At 37.2% G+C, this 24,072-nt stretch overlaps 1 pseudogene; it reads left to right on the top strand.

Moving 5' to 3' along the window:
- Positions 1 to 1,318: 1,318 nt before the first annotated feature.
- Positions 1,319 to 5,080, top strand: LOC133869046 (probable ribose-5-phosphate isomerase 4, chloroplastic; annotated as a pseudogene).
- The last annotated feature ends 18,992 nt before the right edge of the window (positions 5,081 to 24,072 follow it).

Genomic DNA, 24,072 nt, shown 5'->3' on the forward strand with positions numbered 1-24,072 from the left:
AATTTCATTATTTTGAAAATTCATAATAATAGGACATATGCACATGTATATACACGCAAATACATTTTATTTACAAATATATATGTTGTTTTATTTTAAAAATATGTGCATTTAAGTGTATCATTTTCATAAAATCTTGATTAATCAGTTCTACTTACCTCTTGTTCTTGCACCACTACCACGAGGATTTAACACACCTTAAACGATGTTACACGTTCTTATAGACAAAAATATATATGTTTACTACCTAAAATCAAAATACTCATTCTTTAAAAAATTATATTCCTAGAATTTAGTTTCTACTTAATTCACCCTGCCCCAATATTATTTCCATTATAAATTTCTCACCATACTTTACTGCACCTAAATTATTTTATGAATATTGTTTTACATTGAAAAAAATGACAAGATTATACTGCATCTCTAAATTTACTGCACTTGCCTCAAGTCTTACAAAGATATTCAACTCAACCTATAGAAACTAATAATAATCTAAAGAGATAAAGGAAAGAGAGAAAGCCATAGATATTAAGGTGGTTCGGCCTATGACCCACATCCACACGTTAAAGCTTTAGGCTAGATCTTTGCTTCATGTTTGATTTGAGTACAAGGCTTTATTTATAAAACTGTACATGTGATTTGAATAGTTTTAAATACAAATATATCCCTTAAATTAGGGTTAACAAAAATCTCTTAATGTACGACAATCAAATCATCTAAATCTCTTGATTTAGGGAATACAAATCAAAATTTATCACAAATGATTTCTATCATTTAACATGCCAATGCAAGATGAACGGTCCGTTAGTGATCGTAGATCTTGAATGTCGAATGGTTGAAGAATAGCTACTATGGCTTGAATTTGAACATCGGCTACTATGACCTGAACTTGAACTTCGGCAACTATGGTCAGTATCAGTTACAATGACTGAGACTTGGACATTGGCGACTTTTTTTTGTTTTTGTTTTTTCCCCGGCATCAACTATTATGGTCGGAATGGGCCAACTATGGGCCTTGCATATGCCTCTTTGGGTGAAATTTTTTTTGCTTTTGTTTTGTTTTTTTTTTTTTTTTCAAATAAAAGAAGACTTTTCCTGCACCACACAAACCACGAAGACGTCTTTGCATCTCACAAAAAAAAAAAAAAATCAATGATGTCTGAGAGACACCGTACACAGTGAACAATTGATAAGGAAGACCAATGAACGGCTGGAAACAGAGGCATTGAAAATGGGCCGTAGACGGCCAGTGGATTCGGTGGCGCTTAAGTGTATACAACGGTTGACAAATCCAGCGGAGCTGGTACCTTACTGAGCCATGGAAGGTAGCACTGGGTGGGGTAAGGCTCGCCAAGGCGTGACTGATGTTGCTTGGTACTGGCCGAAAGACGATCACCGGAGGCGGCAGACGGATGCCGGAAGTGGTGTAGAAACCACGCGACAAGGCGGCACTGGGTGGGGTAAGGCTCGCCAAGGCGTGACTGATGTTGATTGGTAATGGCCGAAAGACGATCACCGAAGGCGGCAGGCGGATGTTGGAAGTGGTGTAGAAACCACGCGACAAAAACAAATCACATAACTTTTCTTTTTAATTTTTTAATTTTTTTCTTTCATGAAATGAGGTTATGCGAAGGGAGGGCCGCACCACTTATTTATGCTTCTGGGATGGTGGAAGAATTGAAAAATTCCGGCATTGAAAATTTTTAAATTTTTAATGTATAATTTTAAAAGTGCCAAGTTTCAAATTTTCTTTTCAAGTTCAATCTCATTAATTTTCTTAAAAATCTTTTATTCAACTTTTCAAGTTTGGTGAATTCCTAAAAACAAAATTTGATATTTTTTTTTAATTTTTAATTTTTTAATTAAGGGTAAATTTGTATTTTTATAAATTTTATAAGGGTACAAGGGACATTTTATATGTTTACCATTTGATTTAACCCTAAACCTTAATATTGGGGGTGAAATTGTTAAGATACCAATTGAAAATTTTTAAACTTGAAATGTATGGTTGCAAAAGCAGGGGTAAGTGGAGTTTTTTCCAATGGAAATGGCAGGTTGAAGCCCAAATACAAAGAAAAGGGAGCCCCAACGCAAGTACTACTTTTTAGACAAAATTCGATGTCGAGCAGCCCGCCCACGGGCTTAGTTGAAGTGGAAGCTTTTCGTTATCATTTCAAACCATGCAGTGGCGCCTGAGGTGCAAGCTAGACGAGTAGATGATGGCATCAATGGCTTCATCGTCATCATCTTTAAGTTATGGCCTGCATTCGCACGCAGCTTCAAATGGGATTGGCATAAGTAGAGGAAGAGCAAGGAGAAAGACGATTTCTTTGAGAGTTTGTGGGTCAAGTCTCGCTGACCCCTCGGCTCTCCTCCAAGTAGCCCACCACACTTTATGATTTCCTAACTCAATGACCACTTTCATTCCATTCTTGAAGAAAGTTGTGCAATCATATAATTTGACGGTGAGGATTTGTTTATCCGCCTCGAGTTTTGAAGAGAAAAAATGCATTTGATTATGTTTTTTGTGTGATTTGAGAGAGAGAGAGAGAGAGAGAGAGTTGGTGGTTATCTTTGGTTACTTTGAGTGGGATTGTATTGTGTGGGTTGAGGAAGGAAGAAGAAAGAGATCAACTATATCAAAGAGAAGGAAATAGAGGGGGATACGATTGTAGGCTTGAACATTTAAAGTGTTTGGGAAACTTGATATTTTCATTGTTCATTGCAAATTAACTAGGTCTGTGCGTGTGTTTGTTTCATTTGTGACTGAGACAACATTGATTGGTAACTCTAATGTTGATTCTAGGTGGATACATCATAAAAAATGGCATGGTTATCGGGTTGGGGTTTGGTTATGCTTATGGATTGGCCATACAATATCTGGGTCGACAAATTCGTGCTGGTGCTTTAAAAGATGTAGTTGGGGTGCCAACGTAAGTTAATTGGCAGTGACTACTTCAGAAACAACTGATGTCCTGTAAATCTGTAATTACTACGTTGAATGGTTCAAATTTCCTCTGCAGCTGGTTGTGTCGTGGTCTATTAATCTGTCCAACACTAGAAACAAGGCAACTTAATTTATCCACGAGCTATTCCATGAATTGCAGCCAGGATGAGATAGAAAACATGAATGCCACTTAATGATTCTGTTTATTCACCCAGCATTTCTCTTTGGACCAACGCCTTATTGTTGTTGGCTCAAGGAAAATATATTTCTTTTCTTTTATAATTTGCCTTCGGTTCAATTACATGCTCTCTGTGAAGTTTTTTAATATTTTTTATTTTCTTTGCTCTCTAGTCTTGGTCCTGTGTAAAGCCTTTTTTACTTATTCTTTCCAGTTCCAATCCGCACACCAGTGCTTTGGTTTTTTGCAGGTCTATTGCTAGTGTAAGTGAAGCAGCAAAGGCAGGAATTCCATTGGATCAATACCAAGCTTATTCTCAAGTGTCCACATGTTTTAAACATCAAATAAGTTTCCTTTTTACTCACGATTAGGTTTTTACATAGGTAATAATTCTTCCATTTTTTTTTTTTTGATTTAACAGGGGGAAAGGGGAAATGGGATGAAGTCACAACACATCAGAAATTTAAGAGAAAGAGGTAGACATAGATAGTCTTACAAGCTTAATCCAACACATCTCTTCAAAAGGGCATATCTCTTGAAGAGAGGAAGGAGCTTATAAAGCCATCTCACTCTACTTTCCTCTCCGATGTGGGACAACCATCACACACACACACTTTTTTTCCGCTTTTTTTGATTTAACAGGGGGAAAGAGGAAATGGGATGAAGTCACAACACATCGGAAATTTAAGAGAAAGAGGTAGACACAGACAATCTTACAAGCTTAATCCAACACATCTCTTCAAAATGGCCTATCTCTTGAAGAGAGGAAAAAGCTTATAGATTGACACATGAAAAGTTGGCAAAAAAAAGGCATATTCTTATGAGAAGTTAAAGTGATATTTAATTCTCAAGATGCTTTTCTCACTATTGAGAGGTATTATTTGGAGTTTCCCTCACTAATGTGCTCTGCATGAATCTGAGTGCATGATCACTATGATGTCCCTTAAAATTTAAAGACTTAGTAGGGTACCACTTTTAACTTGCTCTTTTGTAGATTGATTTTGCATTTGATGATGCTAATATTATAGAAGAAGGAATACTTGTTGCTGTCATTGGACGCCGGAGATTGCAAGGCGAAGAGTCAATACTCTAAGAGAAGGTGAGTAGCACTGTTGTTAAGTTTCCTATTTCAATGGTCCAACTTGTGCTATATATATAGCATGCGAAAATTTTAGGAAAAGTTTAAGTTATTTTTGTAAAATGTAATGTTATGACTCTCAAAATATGGAGCTTGCATCCATTCTTATTTCCTGGTTAGTTCTTAGTTCAAGGTATTTACTTCTGAATTTCCCTTTTCATTTTCAGTCTCTACTAAATGCAGCAAACACGCTTGCACTCATGGTCAAGGAAAGCCAGTACAAAGGGGGGTAGATGGGTAGGTTCCAGTTTTAGTTCAAGCTGTAAGCAATTACACACATTAGCAGTTTCATATTGCAGCTCAACTAGATGGAAACTGCTGAAGAGATTGATGACCTGTTTTTAGGTGATGCAGAGGTATGCTTTTAATGTGGTATGTTATCATGTTACTAAATTGATACACATATGTGTGTGTATCTAGTCCTTTGTGTAGAGCTTGCTAGTTGCTTTCTCAAACAATTTGTGACAGGCCTAGTCAACAGATCAACTTATTTCTTTTTTTTTTTTTTGAAAGGGGTGAATAAAATTATATTTTCCATTGGCAAAAACCATGACAAATAATATTTACTTCAGATCAGTGACTTCATTGCAATATAACTTTGAAATTTTCAGTATTGTTTATGAGACCAGGAGCTAGTAGTTGGTAATGGAAGTAATATCTTTCCTACTAATTTTGTTTTTCCTTTTCTTGTATCTTCCTCTGTAATTGTAGGTATGGAGGAGACCATCCCTTCATAGGGCAAGCATGTCCACAAGGGGGTGATTTCCCTTTGGTCACTAGAGAAGGCCATAATGTTCTTGATGTCATATTTACATAAAATCAGTGACTCCATTATTCTATCATCCTCTTTTCCATAATTTCGTGGCATTTCTAACTTATTTTCAAAAGCTTAGGATTAGGCTCCATGATCTACCAATCTTCTTTATTTTGTTTTCCTTGCTCTAAAATCAAATATTGTTTCTCTTGATTAAACTCTAACTCTCCCTCAAAAACACTTGATCCCGGCCTTTACATGCTCGATCATTGATCTAATGCCCTAAGAGACCTTTATTGAATTTTCCATGTAAACCATCGTGATTTAAACCTACTTAAATAGTCTTATAACATCAAACCTCCAAAAATTATTACTTTTTGTTAAATGATAGAAATCCTTTGAGATAACTGTTGATTTGTAGCCCATAAATAAATGGATTTAATTGATTTGATTATCTGAAATTAAGGGATTTGATTTGTATTTGAAATTATGCAAACATTTGTAAAGCTCTATAAATAGAGCATTGCACTCAAGTCATATTATGAATGAAATATGTAGCCTATAAGATGTTAACGTATGGATGTAGGTCATAGGCCAAACCACCTTAGTCTCTGTGTTTTCTCTCTTACCTTCATCTCTTTATTTCATTATCAGTTTTTTATGGTATCATAACTATAGGTTAACACCAGTTTTTGATCCTTTAAATTTTTTTATTTTTTATTTTTTTAATTTTTATTTTTATGTTCTCCATCTTCTCTTGTCATTGTTTTGTCTCTGCTTTTCACTTGATATTTGAGGATTAAACTATCTATAAGAGTCCATTGTTTAGCCTATCGTGATTATTATCCGGTTGTGCTCCTTCGTTTGGGTAGGAGTGTTGTAATAAAGCCTTCAGTCTTGAAATTTTTGTTGTGCATCATATCTGAATCATTTTGGATGTTCTGAGTTGCTTTTCTTAGCTTTGCCAACGTGTGGTGTGTGTGAGTTGGATATATATAAGATTTCTCATCCAACTCACATTACATGTATCACACACAAAAAGAAAAAAAAAAAAAAAGCCGCATGGTAACTCAACCATGTTCCAATTTTCATCCGGAGTGGTAGGGATCCTTCCCTGTAACAATTTTCCTCATTCTATTAAAAAGAAAAAAAAAACCATGTTCCAATTCTCTTAATTTGACCTAAAACAAAAATCATTCATTCATCAATTTTGATTCTTTTCTTTTGCTTCAATTTTTTTTACCCTTCGAGCACTTTTGTCGTGGGTTCTCAATGCAAGCTATCCTTTAGTTTGAAAAAAAGAAAAAAAATAGGAGTTAGTTGTTTGTGTGGTGGTACAAGGCATGACAAGAAAGAAAAAAGTTCGTGCTTCAAGGAGTTGAAAAGAAGAAGAAGAAGAAACCGAAGAAAAAAAAAATCAGTTCAAAAAAAAGAGGTAGACAAAAAGCCCAAGCAACATATGTGTAGCTCATGTAGCCCATTTTAGGCCCATAGTTGGCCCGTTCCGGCCAAAAGAAGCCGATGTCCAAATTTTAGCCAAAGTAGCCGATGTTGGCCAAACAATCGCTGATGTCAAAATACCGGTCAAAGTAACCGATGCCGGCCAGAGTTGCCAATATCTAAATTCCAGTTAAAGTAACCGATACTAGGCAAAGTTGCCGAAGTCAAAGTTTCGGTTATAGCAACTGACCATAGTAGCCATTCTTCAGCCACTCGATGTTCAAGATCAACAATAGCTAACGGACCATTCATCTTGGGGGGCATGTTAAAGGATAGAAATCCTTTAAGATAACTGTTGATTTGTATCCCATAAATAAATGGATTTAATTGATTTGATTATCTGAAATTAAGGGATTTGATTTGTATTTGAAATTATTCAAACATTTGTAAAGCTCTATAAATAAAGCATTGTACTTAAATCATATTACGAATGAAAGATGTTTCCTATAAAGCTTTAACGTGTGGATGTAAGTCATAGGTTAAACCACCTTAATCTTTGTGTTTTCTCTCTTACCTTTGTCTCTTTATTTTATTATCAGTGTTTTCCTTTCTAATACCTTAGAATGTTCGAACTTAATATATCACTTTCCCAAAATTAGCAAAATATCTTTAGCTAATATACAAAGAATATACTCGAACACCATTGAATCAAGGTTAAAATCTCAAAAAATCCTTTTACAAAAATAGTACTAAACTCGTTCAACAACAGATTTCACCATGCTTGCCAAACATTTTCAACCAACAAGTCCATAACCACTAACAACTATAATCCATATATCCCTTAATCTAAAACATTAAGAACACCTCAAAATCAATCATGTCCGAATGTATAGTCGTATACCCCCAATAAATTCATTAGATTTCCAACAAAATCAACTCAACTTCACCATAATTCCTCTAACTCAATCTCAACATCAATTGTTGGGACAGTTTCCAGTATGGTGACGTGTCATCTTCTGATTAGCCCATGTGATGAACTGCTCCGCTCTTCTGTGGGTCGGGTTGCTCCTTCTTGGTGCGTTGGACACTCGGGTAACCTGCAAAAGGACAAGGAATCACTGGGGTTGGCTAGCGATCCTCCCTCTGATGCTTAAGTCAGGCTAGTAGTGGGTGAGAGCAAGAGTTGAGAGGAAAAAAAAAGAAAAAAAAAAAAAAAGAAAAAGAAAAAGGAAAAAAAAAAAAAAAAAAGATCATTCAAAGACCTAGTGGCCCACTATTTATAGGGTCCTTGGAGTGGTTGAAGAGCATGGAGGTTCTGGATTTTCAGTGATCCCGACTCCCCTGGTATGGTGTGAACAGTCTTTGGGTACATATTGAATAGTAATTAGCATGGTGGTAAGATATCAGGCGATGTGCAGTGATCCCGAATTTTCCAGGATCGATCCAGGACACCAAATCAGACGTTGACCTGATTTGACCCCACTAAGTATCTGCTTCGATAGAGACTGTAGAGTTCGACCATCGACTGTGCATCATGTCTGAACTGGTAATTTGACCATTGAATCTAGGCGGTCTTTGGTGGACATTCGAACGGTTTGTAGCCAACTCGACCAACCACTTGGGTACACACCAATTGTTGGTCCACTCGGGTTGGGGAATGATAATTCCCCAATATCAATCATTATCAAAACACAATCTCAAATCAAATGCCACAGACACACAATCACAAATACAAAAACTTCAATCAACACTTTTTCACTTTCCAAAATTGAAACCAACACAGAGAAAACCTAACCAACAAAGACATTGGTTGTTAAACCATAAAACCCCAATATCAACCCAAACTCTAACCGAGACTAACTAAGAATTTGGAACGCTTCATAACAGTTTCGGTTTTCCTTTCCCCTAAACTAAATCCCAGATTCTATAAAAAGTCTCAAATTTAGCTGTTAGTTAAATAGACTTACAAAGCACCATAACTCCAGTCAGAATCCTAATCATTAAATCTGAAAATCAAGCTTTGAATTAGGTGGGCATCTCAAGAATTTAGAGAAAAATCTAGTCTCACCTTGTTCAGTCGTGAGTCTTCTCACAGCATCTTTCCTCTTTTTTTTTGTCTAAAACTCAACTCCGCCATGCTTCCCCCCTCTCTCTCTCTCTCTCTCTCTCTCTCTCTCTCTCTCTCTCTCTCTCTCTCTCTCTCTCTCTCTCTCTCTCTCTCTCTCTCTCTTGGATCAACTTAAACGCCTTCATCAGACACCACATACCTTAGGAATGATACTTTCTTCAACTAAAACTCACACTTCTTAAGTTTGGCCGACAACTTATTTCCCGCAATATCTCCAACACCCAACTCATTAGACTGTTTGTCTGCCACGTCATCGGCTCGTTAATCGGTCTAGTAATCTAGTAATCAAACCATTAGTCAGTCCTTAATTAGTCCACTCAAAAGTACAGAATAAAGTTATTACTTATTTTACAGAAGATTGGCGATAAATTCTATGACAACCAATTCCGAAGTTTAGAACACTCAAAACTTATCTCTTTTTGCCAAGTAAATGGTAGATGTAGCAAAGTGGAAGTGTAGTAATTGACCACTCTCTCTGGACGAAGCTTTTGAAAGCTTTTGTTATGTTTTTTTTTTCCTTACTATTTTATTTCTATCAGTATCTTTATTTTTCTTTTCTTCTCTCTCTCTCTCTCTCTCTCTCTCTCTCTCTCTTCTTTTTTTACTTAAATATTTTTATTAATCTAACTCAATATGTTAATCCTTCAAAAAAAAAAAAACTCATTATGTTAATTCTATTATTATCATTTTTGTATTTCCTAAGCAAGGTGTTACAGCTAGTATTATTATTAGAGGGCAATTATGTAATATCAGCTTTGATGGAAAGAAGTTCAAAAATTGAAATCTGTGTAGTTAGTGTTTAAATTGTACAATTATGTTTGGTTGATGCGTCTGTACCATTGTCTCTAACTAATATTCGAACAGTTTAGACCGGAATATAGGATTAAGGGTTTTAAGTTGTAATTAGGGATTTATAGCTTAGGAGCTTGATTAATGATATAATAAAAATGCATATTAAAGAGTAAAGACTTTTCGAGGAACTCGTACTTGGATTTGTGCACAAAGTGATAGAACCCTAGGAATGATTCAACCCCCAACAACAATATACACATGCAATATATATATAGAAAATAAATTGCAGTATTCAACAATAAATAACACGTCCACAACAAAAGCAATTTTGTTGCGAAGTGGACAACCCTAAAAACAAATCAAAGGAAAAAAAAATCACTTCGGGGCAACCAAACTCAAAAAATCATTATCATGAAAAAGATCTAAAGTACAGACAAAGAAACTTACAAAACCCCCTTTGTAAATCTAAGATTTTGTACGACAACAAGTTTCCCACTTGCCTCTGAGCTAGCCAATCTTCTTTAAGCATTCCCTCACAGACTCCTTTTGTAGACTCTTTGGTGGACAAGAGAATGTGTATGATGTGATTTGATAAAAACAAAAGCAAAGTCCCTAGTGGTAGAAAAGCTTCAAGCTTTTATAAATATTAACTTGGGTACACAAGGGTGAAGGAAGGCATATATCTAGGAGGATTATAGGATCAAGAATCTCTATCTTTCTAACTAAAAAGTCCAAATCTTGCTAGAAAGCTATGGGATGAGCCAAATGAGCCAAAGATTTGGATTTAGCGCACAAGAATTTCTCTTTGCGTCATGACGGGGTCCTTTCGCATCATGACGCGGCATCTAAGGTTTCATCGCTAACTCTTTAACATTTGGAAGCTTTTTCACAGGTTGCGTCATGACGAGCTTTGAATGGGCTTTGCAAGTGGAAAGATAGAGACTTCTTTGTGGTTGTGTTACATCTTCGTCATGACAGGCTTTGAACGGAAGTAGGACGAGAATTCTCTCAGACTCTGCATCACGTATCCGTCGTGATGGGCTTTGAATGGAAATAGGCAAAGACTTCTCTAAGGCTCTGTGTCACGTTTCCATTGTGACATGCTTTGAATGGGAGATGGCCGAGACTTCTCTAAGACCATTCGTCACATTCGCGTCAAGACGGGCTTTGAACGGGAAACCAAAAAACCTTAATAACCAACCCTTTTCACCCCAAACACTTAGGAAATGAAAAACATTACATGTAAGGTTTTGCATAATGAATAAGGCCAATTTCTAAAACCTAACAGCAAGTAGTCACCCATGAGAACACAAAAATGTTGAACCGTTTAATCATGACTATCTTCAATACTTACAAATGTTCATTTTGAACATGTATAAAATATCTTTGAATATATGTTGTGAGCCCGTATTTTACTAATAATCCTATTGATTAAATTTCATCATTTATCACTGTGTTTTTCTTCATGACTGAACTATATATGTGAAATTGGAATAATAATGATTATATGACATGGCCATCATTGGACAAAATGATGACCTGTGGCATGTGTATACTGGACTATAAAGACTTAACCTTATGTCCCAGTTGTTGACATGAATAATGTTGTACCTTAGATTTGAGGGCTATCATGACCTGACCAATGCAACCACTTACGGGTTTGGGTTACAGTTGTAGAATTACTAGTTGAGTGTCACTCAAGGTATGTACCCGGTTGATTAACTAGGGATGGTTTGTGATGACCCCTTTTTTTTTTTTTTTTTTTTTTTTTGTTGTATAAGACGAAATCATCACAGTGGCATGGCAATTAGTCATAAAGCCAACTTTAACCTAATACATCTCATAATATATGCACAGAGATAAACCTATAGCAGTGGAACTAAATTCATTAACTAAAAAGTGTAAATACAACAACAAAGCCATATTTTTGTCTATCTGTTTAAGGCTTAATCAAAACATTAATTACATCAAAGAATGGCTATACAAAATAAATGTCATATGTAACACAAGCCATATATCAAATGTCTATACAAAATATGGACTATCCATAGTCTGACCCACATACGACTAATGCGGTGGGCCTCAATCGTAGTATCCCAAATATAACGCTATTGGGTCCTAGTCGACGTCAGTGGTACTTGTAGCCACAACATCAGCATCTACACGGTAGTGGTCATAGCCATGTCCGCATAGGTGGAAGTATGAGTCCACAAACTCAACAGTATAAAACTCACTAAGTTTTCACAATGAGCCATCTTTTCTACCTTATATTTACTATAATAGTTACTATTTATGAGTCTTTTTTTTTTAAATGTTTCGTAGCTAATGTAGTAAACATATGTGCTTGTATCAAGAGAAACTTTATTACTTTATCCACACATTATACATATATCAAGTGGCTAAGCCATACTCGTATACAAGTCCTCCATCCATCGGGAAATACAAGTATATGAGTATGTCTTAAGTAGAAAATGAGCGGCATCATAACTCAACTATACAAAGATACGAGCATTTTCAAACCTTTGGGGAAATACCCATATCTAAGCACAATCAAGCACAGTGCCTTATAAAACGTCATATGCATTGTAGCCGTAACTATATACATATATTCTATTCCATTCAAACTCATAGGTATATTGGTACGCCTAGCATGAAATTTCGTATTAAAATCTATGCAATCTAACTGTAACTGTATACATATGTTCTGTTACATTCAAACTCATAGGCATACTGATACATCTAGTTATGAAATCATCTTAAAATATGTCACACATCAACATCATGCTATTCGTACTCATCATTCGTTTTCATCTCATTTTGGTGTCGAGGGGTACGCAGCCCAACAGTCTTTCGTTTCATGTTGCCCAAGGGTACACAGCCCAAGGTTCTTTCGTTTCATAATGTTAAGGGATACACAGCCCAATGGTCTTGTTGCATGGTGCCCAGGGGTACGTAGCCCAAGGGTCTTTCGTTTCATAGTGCCAAGTAGTACACATCCCAACGTTTTTTCGTTTCATGGTGCCCAGTGGTACGTAGCCCAAGGGTTTTTTGTTTTATAGTGCCAAGGGGTACGCAAGCCAATGGTCTTGTTGCATGGCGCCCAGCAATATGTAGCCCAAGGATTTTTGGTTCAGCGTTTTGTTCCATGTGCATGCTTGTGCTTTCGTGACTTACATCATACGTGTTCATTCTTTCACACACTTATACAATTCTCAACGTTTCATGTTTTTCACATCATTCTAATTGTAAAATGAAACCTTAACTCATTTGAAATCATGTTAAGACATAACTTAAACATATTTGAAGGTATTGAAATCATTCACAAGCATATATCATCTTAAAATATCATTGGCTCGGTTTATCATAAATCTAACATTTATTTCATTGTAAAAACTTCACAAAATGTAATATCTTTTCTCGATGAGTTGAATACTCACTTAGGCAGCTTGACAGTTGGCTATGAAGAAATTCTTCTTGTAAGCCACACAATGTATCACTGTACAACACATTGTGATGACACATTAATATTATCACATAACATTTTCTAGCTCTAAATTTCTATTTAGCTTTTGAATTGCTCAAGAACTATAACCCATGGAAAACCCATAAATTTATAAGGATCCATTTAACAACCCATTAACTAAGAACACTAACCCATAAGATTATCTTAGGGTTAGATACACAAATGGCTAATTTTACAACACTTACAAAAATTTAGGGTTTTGAGTCTTACCTTGATTTCTCACCAAAAGTGAAACCCAATGCTTGGAGATTGTGTAGAACACTTCAAAATACACAATACCTAAAGAAAATTGAGAGATCAAACTCAAACTCTAAAAAATCTACACAAAATTTAGAGGAACCAGGATTTTCGGAGTTACCTCAAACCAATTGGTGAAACCATAGATCTTGTAGCAATGATCACATTTTTGGTGTCGGATTTGAGTTTGGAGGGTTCAATTTACCAAGATTTAGAGATAGATAGAGAGAGAGAGAGAGAGAGAGAGAGAGAGAGAGAGAGAGAGAGAAATGAGCTCGTTGGTGTCTTAAAATGTGGCCTGATCGAACATGTAAATGGTCCGTCCAGACACGCACATGATTTAGAACTCACTGGGAGTTCCGTCCGCTGGCTGTCCGGACACAGCAGCAGACACAGACTTTCTGCCAAGTCCGTCAGGACACATATTTTGGTCCGTCCAGACGCATTACATAGAAACTCATCTCTGAACGTTTTCTAAGTGTTTTTCTCATATTTTTCTTAATTTCTCACTTAATTAGTCTAATTTAGATTTTTAATACCTAATTAATTTCTTGGACATTACATGGTTGGCTATGTGCATCACTCGTTGGCTGTGGGGTTGCACCATAAGTTCTATGAGATGTGCAAACCTTACCGTGAAAGGGTTAAGGGCACATATAGGCCGTATGGAGAATGATTACAACTATTGATATATGTATTAGTATTTAAACATGCACTTCATCAGCATGATTTTCTGAGAATAATAACACAATCCTTTTGCCAAAGCCATTGTTTCTTAAAACGCAAAAGTTAAAGCAATGTTTCCCTTAAGCATAACTCATTGTTTTATACTGTACTTTTAAGCCTTATTTCTGCCATTGCTCAATGATTTTCACTATGTTAGTTTTGTGCATGCTTAAACATATAACCTTCTATAAATGACACACAATGGGCTCATTACATGGGCTAAGTTTCATAGCGATTTACTTACTAAGCCACATACTTACATGATCTTTAGCTGTAAAATAATTTGTTTTATAGATTAGTTGGCGGTAGTACTTAGAGAGATGGCCAAAGATAGTTATAGGATTCCGAAGTCGCGGGGTAATGTTATGTAGATGTGGGTGTCTGGATTGGGCGCAGATGGAGGCACATGACCCCTTTGCAGTGAGCTTAGCAAAGGAGGGAAATTGTGACCCAAGAAGGCCTTTTGGCCGAGCGTTGAAGCAGGGATGTGGGTACCTATAAGGGCAGAACCAATATATTAGGAGAGGGGGGACAAAACTAAAAATTTAAAAAAATTTCAAGGTAAAAATTAATTTTGGTAATCCATTTTATAAAAATACATAAAATTCAGAGGAAAAAAAAAATCAATTATTTTTTTGTGGTATTTCTAAATTTTTGTGGGGGCCAAGAACTCCCTAAAGGCATGGGTGGACCCTTATGCAATGAACCTAGTAAATGAGACATATTATGACCTGCGAAAGCCCTTTGGTCAATTGTTGAAGTCGGGATATAATTAGTGCTTGGATTGGGTGCAAATGGAGGCACATGACCTTATGGGCCCCATGGTAGACCGAATCTTAAAGATCCCTTGCAAGTTCCAGATGGGCCAATCACAAGGTCAAAAGCGAAGAAGATCAAGGAAGCAATGCAACGATTGGTGCAATCTACTTGGGCCGAGTTTGCAAATTTATCGAGCAAGCCCCAACATTCGAGATGGGCCTGAAAGAAGAAGAACCAACTTTAATCCATGTGATACAAGCGACAAATGGGGGCAGCATAGCCTAGTGGTTTAGTGCAAACCTTTATTTCACTAAGTATAGGCGTGTGGGCCTATTTTTATATTTATATGGATATAGGCTTTTGGGCCTATTTATTTCATTAAGTGGACTTCTTTTATTAGTTATAGAAGTGTAGTTTAGGATGTTTTAGGCTTGAAGATGTTCAGCCCATGTATTTTAATTGATGTAGGCCTTAGTAGGTTTAGGGTTTCATGGAGAGGTTTTAAAAAGACTTGTAGCCACATTTGCTAGACAAGTTGATTGTCAATGAAGTTTTTGTTCTTCATAGAAAACTTTTCAGTTTCCTCTACTTGTTCTTGATTGAACTAAGAACTTATCAAAGGCAAACCCTTTGTGGCGTTCTCACCGAATCTAGGTTCTTGAAACAAGATTTCAACAGGTCTATATCTTCTTAACTTGATTCTTGGCTTTCTTGGGTAGGTTTCTGAAAAAACAAAATTGACTTCTTAAACAAACCAAGTGTGTGTTTGTGTGCAAACAAATATCTTAAATGCGGAATTTAAATGAGATAAGATATTTGTTATGAAGTGGAAACTCTATGAAGAGAAAAAACTACTCCGGGGTAGCCAAACGCAAGAAATCCACTATCCAAAAACAAAGCTAGTTACAAGACACTCGTACTCACATAACCCTATGCAGTAGTCATACCTTTAACTCTGACGTGTAACCCAACACGAACGCTTCCCAACCAGATCTTCCACTTGAAGGGGTTTTTGATGGATTCCTTTACCTTAGGGCCAATCCCTAAGATAGACTTCACACGATCAAATCACACACTGGCAAAAGCTAGAGAGCTAGCAGATCTTCAATATCTCCCTAAACACCCTCTCTAAGTATAAGGAATTCTCTATCGAACTCTGTACAAAACACAGACCTAGAGCCCCCTATTTATAGGCTTTAAGAGACCTTGAAAACTGCTGAAAATCAGACTATGTCTTTCGACTGTCCGGACGGAAGTTTGACACTTCCGGACGGGTTTCTGCGATATCCTTCAGAAACCGCGCAATTCTATCCTTATCATGTTTGCGTCCGGACTGCTTGACTGAGTGTCCGGATGGTCTTCGCTAAAACCTTTCCGCGTACAAACGAAATTTTGGAGTTATCTGAACTACTCGATATCGTCCGGACGTATTGCTGCGTCGTCCGGACGTTCTGCAAATACAGGACATCGTCCGGACTTGATGCCGAGTCGTCCAGACGGATTGCAGAGACTTCCCAAATAGTGTCGACTTCTGAAATATAGACTTTTTGTAGAATACTGATTGATCGAGCATCCGTACAGTGTTGCTTTGACATCCGGACATCTTCAATGTTTATCTGTAGGACACTGCGGGGCGTCGGGACACCTTCAAAGGCCCGTCCAGACGGTTGCACAGCAACCGGCTGATTTGTCTTGGTATTTGCAAAGGAGTCTTCATGGATAACTTTTAGAAGCCTATGAAACTTACAATTTGTCATAATACGACTCTTTCCACATCAGAGAAATAAACTCTGAATATTTGAAGACTCTGAAATATACGGTATCCCTGTGAGAGCAGCAACATTACGTAATAGTGATTTTGTCAACATAATGTAGCCAATTAAAATACTAACAAATTCCCCATTTGGCCATTCTGGGACAAAAATCACTAGACCGGTTAAAAATACATTCCCTGTCCAAAAAGCCAAAAACTAACTTATACTCCCCCTTTTTGTCTCAAAGGGACAAAGGGTAAACAGAGTATAGAAAGACCACAGTATTTAAATACTCCCCCTTTGATGTCTCAACAGAACAAGGGTAAACAGAGTATATAAAATCCACAGACAAAAACATTCTAAAATCCTATTGATCCACTGAAATCAAGTAACGGCGAGAAAACCGTATAAAATGCTGTATTTGAACTACTTCGGCTTCTAGCTCCTGAAGCCGGGAAACCATAGACTGAAAAGTTTCAGTCACTTGAGTCTTCTTGCCCGAAACTGATCATCCACAGAAAGAAATCCTTAAGACAAGTGGTCTGCAAGATGATAAAGAAGATTCACCCCTGAATCTTTAGCTGGTGCAGATCTAGAGGAAAAGGTTACGGAAGACTCTGTATGAGCATGGGGAATGAGCTCATCTAAAATTTGAGATCTCTGGAACATATGATTTCAACACTAGTCTGTTTTCCAAAGAGCCCTCTGTCTGACACTATGCTAGAAGCCACCGAACAACATATTCCTGAAAATATTTAAACAGAAATCTATCCAACAATAACACCACAAGGAAATATTAGATCCTGTTAGTTTCAACAAGAATGTGGTATTATGATGGGTATCAATTGGATGAATAAAGAAATACAAAAGTAGATATAGCAATCCAAAAGGCACAGATTAGTAATATCCATCCAGCATAAAGACAGAAAAAGATGCACAATCTCTCAAATCATCATTCCAATCAATCAAATATTTCAATATTCTAAAAAGAACCAAAGCTTAATAGAATAAGGAAAGTCAAAGGACATACTTGGGAATGAGAAAAGATGTGCGGAGAATGCCAAAATCTCGGGATTAGTCCGAGAGAATACACACACAACCCGACGTGATAGAATAGGCAAAAAGTAGTGTGTGTTTGGCAGAGAAAGCAAAAAGATCGCGTCCGGACGTGGTACATACTCGTCCGGACGGCATGCTATCAGATATGAGATTGACAGAGCCGAGTGCATTCAGACGCAAGAACATGTCCGTCCAGACGCTTCACACTAGATGCTGAAAAACAGAGGGAAATATGCAGAAAAAATTTCCTAACTTTAGCTTCAGAACACGCATGTATAAATAACAGATAAAACAATCAAATAGCATTTCAAAAATATACCAAGATATAATTAAGAGTTAAGAGTCAATAAGCACAAAAATTTCCCTGCAGATAGAAATTTTTCAATAGTAAACTTAACTCATGCAATGCGTGTGTGTGTGAAAGCTTTCTCAATAAGGTATGAAGTTCATTGATATGACTCAAAGCAACCGGATTTTCTAAATAAGAGAGAAAATCAATGTTAGATCAGTCAAAAGTCAAACCTAGCCACCCTCATCTGATACACTCCCCCTAAGCTGCAACACTTTTCTTTTACTTCGTTCTTTAGTGATCGTCTATTTCCGCAATGATTTGGTCATTGACTATTTCTTTAAGGACAAGGTCAAGAACAGATTTAGCATAAGCAGTGGATTTTTTTATTTATCCATATATATTCGGTTTTGAATGTTTTTTTATCACTTGGTACTGCAACCTAGAAAGAATGTCAGAATTTATGGGTTCTAGGTTCAACTAGCAAGTTGGTCAATTTGACCATCTTAGCAAAAAAATCTCTCTCAATAGAATTTCCAGAAGCTAAAAGTTAGAGAGAAAAAGAATGTACCTTAGGGGAGCTTTGGATAGTGCATATTTTTATCACATGAGAAAAGCAACTATCTAGCATTAAGATGCACATGAAAACTTAGCAGATATCAGACATAAACTCTCAATCATATATAAGTATATTCAATTAATGCACAATGAACTAAGATATCAAGCAAAAACACATACAATATCTGAAAAGCTATAAAAAAATAAAATTCTACATCTTCTCCCCCAATTTTTTTTTTTAAAAAAAACAAACATACTTCACAATAAAGAGGATAATATAGACCAGGTATGTAAGGTAAAAACAAACCTGACCTCAGGGAGAGAAGTTTGATAGTACCAAGATAGAAAAGCAGCCGCTTGACATGCTTTTACTATCATCCCTATTTAATACCTTGAGAATTTCCTCAGGACAAACAAGAGAGAATATAGGGATAGAAAAGATGGTTCCACAACAACATGCAAAGCATTCATGAGATAAGATTATATAAAGATGCAATGCAAACATACTTGACATGCACTAGGATTAAGGAACCAAAATCCTAGGCATGGGAGACTTCACCTACTAGGTGAGTCCACTCCTCCTCAAGGGGTTAATGGTCTTATCCTTCCTTACCCATACCTTCTCTACCTGTGAGGCAGGGGTGTGAGCCATGTCCAAATTGATCAGTTGACTAGGACACTCTTCATCATGTTGACAAGCCCTTCATTGGTCTGATTCTTGTTGGGTTTGGGACGCTTCATTCTGAAGCATTCGGCCTTGGTGTGGCCATACTTACCATATTGACGGTAAGAGGGAGAACCCCTTTGAGGAAATGCCGTTGTTGCCGAAAAGCATGATGAGGCTTGGAAGGTTTAGAGCTAGACTTACCTGTCTTTTGCTCTATTTTCCTGATCCGAGGCTGCTGATGTCGGATCTGAGGACAGTGTGGCCTGATGTGTCCAAAGACACCACAATGAAAGCAGGTAGGTTGATTTTGTTTGCTGAAATGCTTCTTGAAGGCCTCTGCAAATTTAAGATTAGCATTTTCACAAATAACAAAGTCCTTACCTCTTTGAGATATATGCCTCCTATGGGGTGGAACATATTTATCTGAAGAGGTTTTCTCAATAAAGCTCTTTTTGGAATCCTCCTGCTTCTTCCAAGGTTTATGGGATTTTAACAGATAACACTTTGGTCTAATATGATCAACCTTCCCACAATGATGACAAATAGGAACAAACTAATTACCTTTTGTTCCCGAATCCTTGGAGTTAGGCTTCACACAGTTATTTAAGCAAGAATTTTCAAAACAAGCTGCATCTACTATCACAGGCTTAATATCAACAGAATCTAATTTAGAACCAGAAGCATGTGAAGTAGAAGTACTTAAATCATTAACAATTAAATCAGGCTTGTTAGAAATATCTGTATGAATACAAAGCATGCTTTTCAAATTATTACTAGAGAATTGTTTCAAGAGATCCTCTGATTCTTTTAATTTATTCTCTAGAGCATTGACAGTATCAAAAAGCATGGTATTCTCAGATGTCAAAGAGTCAATCAAGGCATGTGATTTAGATAACTGTAAGATCAAAGACTCTTTTTCTTGCTTAATCTTCTTCAGTTCTCTATTGGATTTCTTAAAGACTTTACCTATCAAAAGGGTATCTTTAGAGAAATCATAAAAATCATCTTCAGAGAACTCAGGAAGATTTATGTTAGAAGAAGTCATGGATCACACTAAGGAAATAAATCCAAACACAAGTGAACCAGCTCTGATACCAATTGAAAAAACAAAATTGACTTCTTAAACAAACCAAGTGTGTGTTTGTGTGCAAACAAATATCTTAAATGCCGAATTTAAATAAGACAAGATATTTGTTACGAAGTGGAAACACTATGAAGAGAAAAAATCACTTCGGGGCAGCCAAACCCAGGAAATCCACTATCCATAAACAAAGCTAGTTACAAGACACTCGTACTCACATAACCCTATATAGTAGTCATACCTTTAACTCTGACATGTAACCCAACACGAACGCTTCCCAACCTGATCTTCCACCTGAATGGGTTTTTGATGGATTCTTTTACCTTAGGGTCAACCCCTAAGATAGACTTCACACGACCAAATCACACACTGGCAAAAGCTAGAGAGCTAGCAGATCTTCAATATCTCCCTAAACACCCTCTCTAAGCTATAAGGAATTCTCTATCGAATTCTGTACAAAACACAGACCTAGAGCCCCCTATTTATAGGCTTCAAAGGACCTTCAAAACTACTAAAAATTAGACTCTTTCTGTCAACCGTCTGGACAAAATTTTGCCACGTCCGGACAGGTTTCTACGATATCCTTCAGAAACAATGCAATTCTATCCTTATCAGGTTTGCGTCCGGACGATCTTCGCTAAAACCTTTCCTCGTACAAACGGAATTCTGAAGTTATTTGAACTACTGGATATCGTCCAGACGTATTGCAGCGTCGTCCGGACGGTCTGCAAATACAAGACATCGTCCAGACGTGATGCCGAGTCGTCCGGACGGATTGCAAAGACTTCCCAAACAATGTCGACTTCTGAAAATAGACTCCTTGTAGAATATTGATTGACCGAGCGTCCGGACGGTGTTTCTCTGACGTCCGGACGTCTTCAATGTTTATCTGTAGGACACTGCGGGGTGTCAGGACGCCTTTAAAGGCCCGTCCGGACGGTTGCACAGGAACTGACTGATTTGTCTTGGTTTTTGCAAAGGACTCTTCATGGATAACTTCTAGAAGCTTGTGAAACTTACAACTTGTCATAATACGGCTCTTTCCACAACAGAAAAATAAACTCTGAATATCTGAAGACTCTGAAATATACGGCATCCCTGTGAAAGCAGCAACATTACATAATAGTGATTTTGTCAATTGAATGTAGCCAATTAAAATACTAACAATTTCAATTTGATTGTGGGTTCAAGGGAGTTCGATCCCACGGGTTCACATCATGACCCCTTTGCAGAGATCCCATCAAAGCCCTTGAATTGATTGTTGAAGCCGGGATGTGAGTGCCCGGATTAGGCACTGACGGAGGCACATATCCCCTTTGTAGTGACCCTAACAAAAGGCTTTTGTTAATCAATTTTTGTTCTTCTCCATGCGAGATTCTGCAAGCATTGCATGCGTGCATGCTTATAAGAAAAAGCACTGTTTCTCTTGCAGATGATTAAAGGCGGGTTTCCGGTGAGATATTTGGGAGTTCTTCTTATAAATAAGAGGCTTATAGTAGTAGACTGTGAAGGTTTGGTGGCAAAGTTCACTTCTCGGATTGATTCTTGGTGTGCCAAGCATTTATCTTTTGCAGGGAGGTTACAACTGATTTCCTTGGTACTTTTCAGCCATCAAGTCTTCTGGTCTAGTATTTTTATACTTCCCAAAGCAGTGATTCGGTTGTTGGAGCAGAAACTAAACCGTTTCTTGTGGGGAGGAAGTAATGAGAATGCTAAGGCTAAGGTTGCATGGGAGAAGGTTTGTGTTCCGAAAAAGGAAGGAGGCTTGAGGTTTAAGAGGTTAAATGTTTGGAATCAGGCGGCTATGCTTAGGCATATTTGGAACCTCTTTGCTCAGGCAGGTTCACTTTGGGTGGCATGGGTGGATCAAAATTGGTTGAAGGGGAGGAGTTTTTGGCAAATTCCTGTTCCTCAATCCTGCTCTTGGAGTTGGAAGCAAATTCTCAAACTTAGAGAGGTGGCTAAGAGGTTTTTGAAGTTTAAAGTGGGAGATGGCAACCGAATATTTCTTTGGCTAGAGGACTGGCAACTGGATGGGTGTCTCCTAGACAAGTATGGCTATAGGGTTGTGTATGAAGCAAGGAGCTCAATTGATGCCAAGCTGTCGACTATTATTTGTAATGGGGAGTGGTATTGGCCTTATGCTAGATTTGATCGAATTGATGATATACAGAGCAAACTATTGGAGGTAGAGATTGGTAATTCTGATTTTCCTATTTGGAGATGTAAGAAAGGGAGATATACTTGTGCAGAGACATGGGATGCTTGAAGGAAAAAAGAGGTTCCTGAGAAATGGTGGATAGCGGTTTGGAATCAAGTGGCTATCCCTCGGCATTCCTTCATGTTATGGCTGGTTTTTCGTGATGCTTTAATAACTAAGGAGGGGATATCTAGGTGGGGATATTTAGGGGAGATGTGTCTTTTTTGTCGGGGAAGGTTGGAAAACAGAACTCATTTGTTCTTCCAATATAGTTTCAGCAAACGTATTTGGAAAAGCCTTATGGCTTCTTGTTTAGTGACTAATCCAGTGGAGACATGGGAGGAGGTGGTGAATTGGAGTATTTCTAATCTGAAAAAAGACTGCCCGAAAACTAGACTGTGCATCCTCTGCCTAGGAGCTGCTGTGTACCAAATTTGGAAACATAGAAATGACTTCCTAAATGGGAATATCCCGAGTTCAGAGGAAGCCAGAATGGGAGGTGAGAGCCAGAATTTTGGTGAAGGGCACTTAGAAGAAGAATGCTGAGAATCTGATGTTAGTCCAGTTGTGGAATCTGCAGAATGTGGTTTAAGTTCTGTGGTTAGTTGGTTCTCTTGTTTTGTTGAGTTTGAGGTCTTGTTGACTTTTATTTGTTTGTATATTCTGTTCTAGTTTACTAGTCAGGATGTATGTTGATGCTGCAGATTGTCTTCTGCATTTAGTCTTAGTTGTAAGGGCTTTTGAATGAGCTGTTTTGGGCTTTCTCTTTGCCCATGTAATAGTTTGAACCAGATTTCTCTGGTGTGTTTGTAGTTTGTGTTTGGTTTTACAAAGCTTTCATTCATCCAAAAAAAAAAAAGCACTGTTGTGAGTACAAGAAGCACGTTTAGAAGCCTCATCTTCTTCTTTAATTAGCAAAGATAATAATAAACAATATGATGAAGAATCTGTCTAAAGGGATATGGGGTATTTATATGCTCACCAAGTTAATTATATGACTTGAACTTTCCAATTTTCTATATGTTGGAACCGTTTTACTCTTGAGTCTTGACCATTTGTGCTATGAGCTTCAAAGTTGAATGGGTCGCGAAGAAAGAAACTCGGTTTAATTTCAATCCTAAAGTTTACGTGTTTCACATACATGGAAAAGAAGTCATGCAGTGCAATGAACCTACAGTACTGTCAAGACTCGAGACTGGTAAAATATCTGATTAACTTTTTCTTATTAACTTAAACTTTTTAAGATATTGGTAATTAATTTAATGATAATTAAAAGGAAGATTTCCAAGAGTTATATTTTAAAAATTTCTACATATTTAAACGTAATACCATTCTCCCAAAACTTTGAACAGACTTTACGTCCGGCCGTAAGCCCTACGTACCAAAGAATTACTTATGCATTTGATTCAACAATCAACTTGGAGTTTCCTTTGGTTATTCCCTGCAGCTGAAACGATCTACCCTTTGCTTTCTCTTCGGGCATTTTGAATGGAAAAAGAAATTGAAAGTGAAGAAAAAAAAATAAAAACTAGCCCTTGCTTAATTGACTGAAGCCCAGTTCCGGACACTTTCTTTCACCATCGGCTATCTTTTGGGCGACTTTGAACGGAGAAAACTTGGTGAAAACATCATCATCCCCAGCTTGGCAGCCGCATTGCCTTTGGTGCGTAGAAACACGATTACCTCTGTGAGCCAGCCCCCCAAGTTGGGGGGCCAAATTGAAAACAAAGTTTTGGGGGGATCAAAATTAAAAAAAAAAAATAATAAAATTTGGGGCAAAATTTTAATTTTTTTTAATTATTTTAATTTTTTTTTTTTGGGGAGAACCTTGGGGCTTGGGGG

The sequence above is a fragment of the Alnus glutinosa genome, chromosome 5 (assembly GCF_958979055.1).
Source record: "Alnus glutinosa chromosome 5, dhAlnGlut1.1, whole genome shotgun sequence".
NCBI classification, from domain to species: domain Eukaryota; kingdom Viridiplantae; phylum Streptophyta; class Magnoliopsida; order Fagales; family Betulaceae; genus Alnus; species Alnus glutinosa.